The following is an 8,372-nucleotide window of genomic DNA, read 5'->3' as shown; positions in this document are numbered from 1 at the left end:
CTTCAGAACTGCGTGCCTCAGGGAAGCGATCTCCTCTTACACAGTCTGGCTGCAGCCAGCTCTGCCTGGCCAACCATCATTAATTACTCCTCCTCCCCGCCACAGGCTCTGATTCCACAAGGACAATCGTCTGAGTTTGTTTTGTTCACTGCTACATCACTGGAGCCTAGAAACTTCTGGTGCATAGTAGGGACTGAATAAATACATGTTGAATGAATAACCCTCACCTATGAAATGCCCAGTGGCTAGATATATACACACCAGGTTCAGGCAGGGCCATTTAGTTCATCTGCATGGATCTAAGGAGACTTTTTCCCCTTGCACTGTTCTCTCCACCTCCCAGAAACATTCCCTGTAGACTGACTAAAGTGAACAAACCCTTCCTCTGTTCAATCTCAGGGTAAGTGCAAGTGGTAATTTTCCTCCGGCATGAGGGACGCCTTTGGGTTAGCAATCTCCTTCCCACCCTGCCTGCCTACCTCACTCATCTCCAGATGCTGCACACACCCTTCCTCTTCCCGGCTGAGTTGTGGCAAAATCCCGCCTGCACCACTCACGTAAACCAAACAGAAACAGGAACCATCTCTGCTCACCAGCGCCTCTGAGCGGACAACAAGCATCTCCCTTTTATCCAGCCGGGCACTCCAAAGGAGCAGCCTGCACCAGCTGGTGCTGTCAGGCCCGGCAGCTGTCTCCCCAGCTCACGGCCCTCTGCAAATGCCAAAGTCAGCTTTCTTCTAGGAAAGCTTGGAATCCGTTACAGACGCTGACAGGGCCGAGCAGAAACGCAACCTGGAGGCACCGATATAATGAAGAACTTTCCCAGCAAACACGCTCCCTGGGCACGCGCCAGCCAAGCCGAGCTCTCGGCACAGACAGCAGATCCTGGGCTAGGTGGCCCTGCACCGTCCCCTCAGCAAGGAGGACAATTACTCAAAGGCCCAAGTTTACCGCGAACCCAGTTTGCAAGGCTTGTTGTCTTGCGCAGTCCAACCTGGGAACGGGATGAGTGACAACTGTCAGGTGCATCCTCTGCTGAGGCTCCCCATTTTGGATTCTAAGGCAAGCGGGGAGGACCCCAATGTCAAGGGTATTATGAGTTCTCAGACATTGTGGTGGGAATGTGAAATGTTACAGTCACTTTTGGGGAGAAAGCCTGCCCCGTAAAGTTCCTCAAATGCCCAAGTAGTGTTACAGAGTAACTCCACGTAACCCCACGTAACCCCCACGCCAGGGAATTAAAGAGAATGGAAGACAGAAGTCCACACAAAAACTTGACCGTGAGTGCTATGCTGTACAGCGGAAACCCAAATGCCGGTCAGTGGCTAAGTGGACACAGAACATGACGTGCCTGTCCCACAGCATGTGATTCGGCCCAAAGACGGGATGGCACTGCCACCAGGGAGACAGGGACAAGCGTAGTGTGGGTGCAGGAAGCCAGTCACTGAGGCCTCCAGAGCACCTGGCTCTGGGTAGATGAAATATCCAGAACAGACAAGGCCACAGGGATGGAAAGCCGATTAGCGGCTGCCAGGGGATGGGCGAAGCAGGGGTGGGATTGACCACAAACAGGTGCAGTTTCTTTTAGGGGTGAGGGAAACTTTCTAGAATGAGATTGTGGCGATGTTGCGCACCGTAGTGAATGTACAGAAAAACCACAGTTGTGTAGCTTAAGATGGTCATTTTTATATGAATTCCATGTCAATACAGAAAGAAAGAAAATAGGGCCCTCCCTGGTGGCACAACAGGTAAAAGTGCAGCACTATGAAGCTCTCCGCAGCCCTGAAACATGAGTTTGATCCCCGGGCAAGGAGGCGACCCACATGGCACAGCAGACCTCTCCTGCTCCCCTCAGCAGTGTATTTCAGTGGATCTGCCTGTTTTGCTCCCCACTCTGTCTCTGGTGAATTCTCTCACCCCCACTCCTACCTCTGGCCTGTACCCCAGCTCTTGTATGCATAAATAAATAAATATTTTTTTAAAAAAAAATAAAGGGCAGGGGAAGAAAATAGTGTCACAGAAAAGAGGGCTGCTATAATCTGAATATTCACTGGTGGTCTCTAGGTAAAAGCCTGCCCTCCCAACTGTAAGAATCCCAGAACTGTGAGACCAAGCCAGCCCCAAGAAAACAGAAGGCTGGCTCGCTCAGGGTGTGAAGACTTATCCCTCCCAGGTCTGCAGGATCTCTCATCACCCTCTGGGACCATACACCACCCCAGATCCTAATCCTGACAAGAAGGAACCTAGCAAACCCTACTTGGTGGGCCAGCTGAGATTGCCCCCAGCACCTAACCCAGACCCTGCAAACCCAGAATGACCAAGAAATGCTATAAAATTTACATTTGAATAGATGTCAGGTCTACATAGCAACTTCAAGTCCATGGCCGATTAGAGACCCACAAGTCTATAGAGAGATTGTAGTGTCAGGCCAGTCAACCTCACCTGGGGCCAGTGATACCCCAAGACTCCTGATTTTAAATTTCATGCTTTTTCCCTGACACAAGACTCGCACGGCCCAGGGGAGACCTGATCTGGCAATAAGCAGAGAGGGTAAGCCTGAAAGGAAGAAGACCCCCAACCCACAGGCCCTCCGTGACAACACTATGCTGAGCGGAAGCCTAACAGGACATGTCAACACCACTCCTTGACAGCAACACTCAAAGAAAGGAGTGGTCAAATCAGAGGAGGAAGGTGACAAGGAATATTCCATGGCAGAAGTGAGTGGTCCAGTTGGATCCTGAAAAGTAAGAGCCCCTGGCTGGAAGGGTGGTTAGGATTTCGAAAAGAGGGCATGAGAAAGAGGCATCTTTCTGGCTACAGGAGCAGAACAAGTAATGGCAGGAAAGAACAGACATCAATAACCCAGAGTGGCTCAAGTGAGGGATGAGAAATAAACAAGATGAAAGCGCACTGGGGGTTTTCTCTGCAAGTAAAAAGCAGTTACTGTAAACCAGGAAAGACCTGAAGGTTTACACAGGGCAGGGGGCTTGGGGTTGGGCAGGCGGGGAGCAAACCCCAAGGTCCCCCCAGAAGTTCAGGAGTGGTTGAGGAGGAAGACACCCCCAGGACACCTCTGGAGGGAGGGGTCCTCTCCCAGTCACCTCAAACTGGAACGTTCAGGACTAATATTTTGAGTAAAGAGGAAAGACTTGTGATTTTCTTCAAATAGAAACTACTTTCTAGAAAGAAAAATCTGGGAAACCAGGTGGTAAGGGTCCTGATCTGGGAGAAACAAAGCCAGGGAAGGCAGGGTTAAACACACTGCCGCTCACCAGGGATCCTTCACCGTGAGCCACGTGGCGTGGCCTCGGGAGTCTCCAGCTTGAGGTGCCTCTTGCTGGGCCTGTCACCGCGCCACAGCTCCCTGGACCTCGGTCCTGCTGCTAAGTGGCTCCATCAGTTTTCTCCTTCCCTTTGAGACCATGCCCTGCAGCATACAAACTTGCATTGGCTTTTCCTGGTCCAGGCTTTCTTGACCCCCATCTCTGTTCTGTTTCTCCCTTTATTTCTTTTTACAACAAAATGTCATCAAAGATACGCACTGTCTCTAATCTCTCCTCATTCCCACTTACTCTCCCTCCAGCCAGATTTCCAAGGGTAATGAGATGATCGTCAGCGCCATGATGTTGCTAGAAAGCAATGGCTATTTATCAGCCCATGCTTACTAGTAGTAGCAAGTGGGTGGGTTCATGCTTTTTTCCTCCTAGAAGAAAAGAAGATGGAAGAATGCCATGTGGGATGTCCTTGAGTCGGGTAATAGGGCATCAGATTCAGAGGCCAAGGAGAGAGGTTGGCCTTGGCTAGGGCACACAGTCCATCTCTCGCCACAGAAGAGAAGGCATACTCAGGTGTGAGGAGAGATGTGGCAAAGGCCTGAGAAGTTCTCCTTGAGTTGCATTAACTTGCACTCATGAAAAGAGAAACTAGACACATTAGGGAGAGTGAGAATAGGTGGAAGTATTGGCGATTTGAAAGAGATAGCCATGAAATAGTGATCTAATAGGAGAATAAATAGATGAGAGATAGAACAACATGGTTGCCACCCAGGCTTAAGAACCCAATCAAGCTAGTGAGCATCAATTGAATGAGAGACGAATCAGCATGTGTACTAGTTATCTATTGCTGCTAACAAACTATCCCAAACAGGGCAGGCTGCAACAGCAAATATTATTATCTTACAATTTCTGTGGGTAAGGAAGTGGCTTTAAAGATTATTACTAATCCAGTTTTGAACACTGACAGTAAAAAAAAAAAATCCCACAGAAGGCAAGGGCGAGATATTTATGGATCAGAATCCTGCCCCAGGAGTCTTGAATCAAATCCTGGTGCCACAGCAGAGCCTGGCATGAAATTGGATGGGAGGAAGGTGTCCAAGCCCCTCAATCATTTCTCCCTTGCAGGCCCAAGTTTGCACTGGGAAACAGCCAGGTTTTTCATATCCAGCCTTCCACAGTACCAGAATAAAAGAACACTGAATTGTCTGTTGAGTTTGCCAACGGAAAAGCAAAGAAAGAAAAAACTATTCATCGATTCTTATTAGACTTCCAGATTCCTGCAAATTTTAGAGGAATGCCCCGAGTTGAAGGTATAAACGGTCAGTTGGTCCCGTGGATACATTACAGCAGTCCTCAAGGTGGACACTGAAAGACTGAGGTAGATGTTCCCGTTACTGTTTGAACACCTCTGGCCCATCTTCTCCTTGAGTATGTTCCTGCTCTCCCTCCCACAGCCATGGCTCAAGTACAATTCTTTATCCTTCTAGCCTGGATCATGATAATAGCTTTACAAATGTCTCAAATCCTTCCCATCTCTAGTCTGATTCTGTTAACATATTTCAAGGCCCCTCATCTTGCCTTCAAGATGATATCCCCTCCCCCTGGCATGGCACCCTGACTGTCACCACCCCACTATTGCCCTAGCCCCATCACAACTCTCTCTGTCCAGCTACACAGGCAGAGAGACCGCCCAAGTCGATCATGCTTCATTAGACCCACGTGTTCCTTCTAACTAAAATGGCAATTATTCGGTGCTCTCCCTGCTTTGCTCTGACTTAAATTTCTAGACTAAGCTCAGATATCAATCTTCCAGAAAGGCTCTCAAGGTAAATACCTTCCTGTGCATCCACTGAATTATAGTCATTGGCTTGTTTTCGGTTCCATATCTCCACTCTTCCCATTAGTATTGAGATTCCTAGCATGAAAGACTTCATTTTTCATACCAGTGTCTCTAGCTCTCCTTCATTTCAACTTTCTTTCCTATCACCTCGTACTTGACACATAATAGATGCTCAATACAAGTTTGATGAATGAATAACAGTTAAATATACACCTTATATTCAAGCTTGTATCTCACATCTTTGACTTGTGTTGTAACAAAATATAATTAAGCCCACGATGGTTACAATTATAGGGATTTCAATACACATACATCCTGAGGGCTCTGGTTACATGCATGATTCTCAGAACAGCTTAGCAATGTGAGGCAACCGAGCTTCATCACATAATTCACAAGCAACAGAGCCAAGATTTGAGCCCAGGAATGTCCAGGGTGCTAAACTGTTAAAGGGAGGCCACTTTCTGCTCACAGACGGACCCCAACAGGGCTGTGGGATTCCTGCTTCGAGCCCGCGATGAAGGACCTTCCAGCAGCAGTAAGGGCCCCTGCTCCCTTCTGCAGCCTGAAAATAGACCTGCAATCGGTGGGGGAGGAATCTGTTAAGCTAAAAAGGCAGCTGGTCTGGCTGGAGCAGAGGCTGGTCTCTGCTGCCCCCTAGGTCTGTTTCCTCCCACAGGCCTTATGGATAAGTCTAAAACCAAGTGCTGGGTGTTAGCATTGGTAGTAAGTAACATGCTTTTCCTGTTACACTCCACAGACGGGGGTTGCTAGCTGGCTTTTTCCAAAAATAATTATAAATATTCTAAACTTGTTTTTAAATAACCAAGCATTCTGAAAACTGCTAAGGGGAAAGAATCAAGCATTTACTGTGCTATTCCTATATGTACTGTGTTTGAGGGTCGGTAACTGATAAAGCAATGCTTTTCTTTATAGAATTACAGCCTATAGGGGGATAAGAGCCAGCAGTAGAAGAGTCACTGTTTGCAACCCTTGATGGAAGAACAGACCGAAGCAGCCATCACCAACACATGTGGAGCTTCTAGATGAAAAGCTAATGAAGAAGTTCATAGTGAGTGAATCAGCCTTGCCAGTGTGAGATACAACCCACTTGCCAATCTGTGCATCACTAAGGTGGAGGACACTATTGCTTTCTTATATGTGGCATAGGATGTAAAGCATAGGTCCACCAGTGAAGAACTTTATCTTCTCTCCAAAATGAACTCCAAGTTTGTTTGTTTTTCTAATGGAAAGGAACTTTAATACAATTAATGTGCAATACAGAAAAGACAAACAACACAAGTTCTAAATCAAATACCTAAAGTTACCCATCCCCCCGTGGGTCAAAGTCCACCCAGAAGGGATTGGCCCAAAGCAAGGCCTGAAAGCCAGACACAAGTCTAAAGCATGACCCATAGAAAAGGGTCAGATATGGCCAGACAAGTCTGGGAGGAAAAGAGCAACATCAAAATCAAGATAAACACTGCATCTGTTTCAACCAGTCCAGGACCAAGAAGCAAACACAGTTTCTTCACCTGTCTCTCTGCATCATGTGTCTCTCTCAGGTACCTTCTGACTCTCCATCCTGCGTCCGTCTTCTTCAGACCCCTCTCCAGATTCCTCGAACTCCAAGTTTTTAAACTTCAAGTTCATTAACTTGAACCTCAGTTTCAATTTAACCAACCCTCCAGCTATAATTGCCTTTTTAGAGAAAGCTAAAGGTCACGCAGGGTTTCTCCATGTCTGCACTACTGACACGCTAGACAGCTAACTCTGCTGGGGGAGAGGCGCTGTGCATGAGTTTGATCCCCGCCCCGGAGGTGACCCACATGGGTCACTGCTGCTCCCCTCAGCAGTGTGCTTCATCAATCTGCCTGTTCTGCTCCCCACTCTGTCTCTGATGAATCCTCTCACTGCCCCTGCACTTCTGGCCTGTACCCCAGTTCTGTATGCATAAATAAATAAATCTTAAAAAAAAAACAAAACGAGGTCCACCTGTGGAGGAAACCCATTTAGAATGGCAAGCTGAATTGAGCAACCTACTCGGAAGCTCAAATCTTGAAGAAGGGGCTTAACGAAAGGAAATCCTCCCTGGGAAAAGGAGACTATCCTAGGTCTCAAAAGAGTCCAAAAATAATTTTAGGGGAAAAATACTTATCAAGATCCATACAGAACAATAGAAAATAGAAAGACCCATTTAGTTTTGGGAATCTTCACATAATGACTATAAACTGAGATTAATATAATTATAACCCAAATGCAGAACTAGCTGGCTATGTAGCCCCTTGTCTGACTGGAGGAATATGGCTTTCTCATTCTCAATACAGTTCTTCATTTGCGTAATCCAAGAGTACACAGAAAATTGTTTTGAAATGACAGCCCACAATACTGTGAAAATCAGAACTCCTCATCAGTGTTGAGTATTTATTTACAGTTCTTTTCATCCTTACTGAAGATAAATGCTATTGGCGGAGTCTGCTGGATTAATTACTTTTCCCATCAGTGAGCCTAAGTGTGACATTTGCTTGAATAGGGGAGGGGTGGTTGATTCCACTAGGTAGCACGTTGCTTAACTGTGAACATTCCTTTTAAGTGAAAACAGACTCTCACTTTTTGCATAGAGGGGACTTGAAATAGAAATACCAGCTATACATATAACAAAATACTATAAAAGATGGATTTTTATTACCTTCCAGGAGCCAGGCATTCAATTTGCCAGTGACTGATATTTTCACTAGCCTTTTACTGATGTACTAACTTCAGATTGGTTCTTTCTACCCCACAAGGAAAATGACAGTGTTGGTACATTTTAATTAAATCCAGATATTCTTCTCTATTTAGAACTCTGAGAAACTGATATCCTCCTAGAGGACCCTAGATAATACAAAGCAGCTCAAATTCTCTAGAGCTGGCCCATTCAAAGTCAGTTTTAAACAAGAGGTTAAATGACATGCCTGAATTTTCATTTTCTATATGGTGTTCGAATACTTTTGGTGGTAAGGGAATTTTTTTATGAATCAAATAAATGACATCTTAATTTTTAGTTTTTAATACTGAGTGCTTGTTTTCATATTTGTCCTAGGCATGAGATTCTGGGCAAATTGGGAATTTTTTTTTAAGATTTTTTATACATACAGAACTGGGGTGCAAGCCAGAGGTGCAGGGGTGAGAGGCTTCACCAGAGACAGAGAGGGGAGCAGAATAGGCAGACCACTGCCGGAGGGAGCAGCCGGCAAGACAGGGGAGGTCTGCTGCGCCGT

The sequence above is a fragment of the Condylura cristata genome, unplaced genomic scaffold, assembly GCF_000260355.1.
Source record: "Condylura cristata isolate star-nosed mole 26May11 unplaced genomic scaffold, ConCri1.0 scaffold00030, whole genome shotgun sequence".
Lineage (NCBI taxonomy): Eukaryota > Metazoa > Chordata > Mammalia > Eulipotyphla > Talpidae > Condylura > Condylura cristata.
This window is presented reverse-complemented; position numbering follows the sequence as displayed.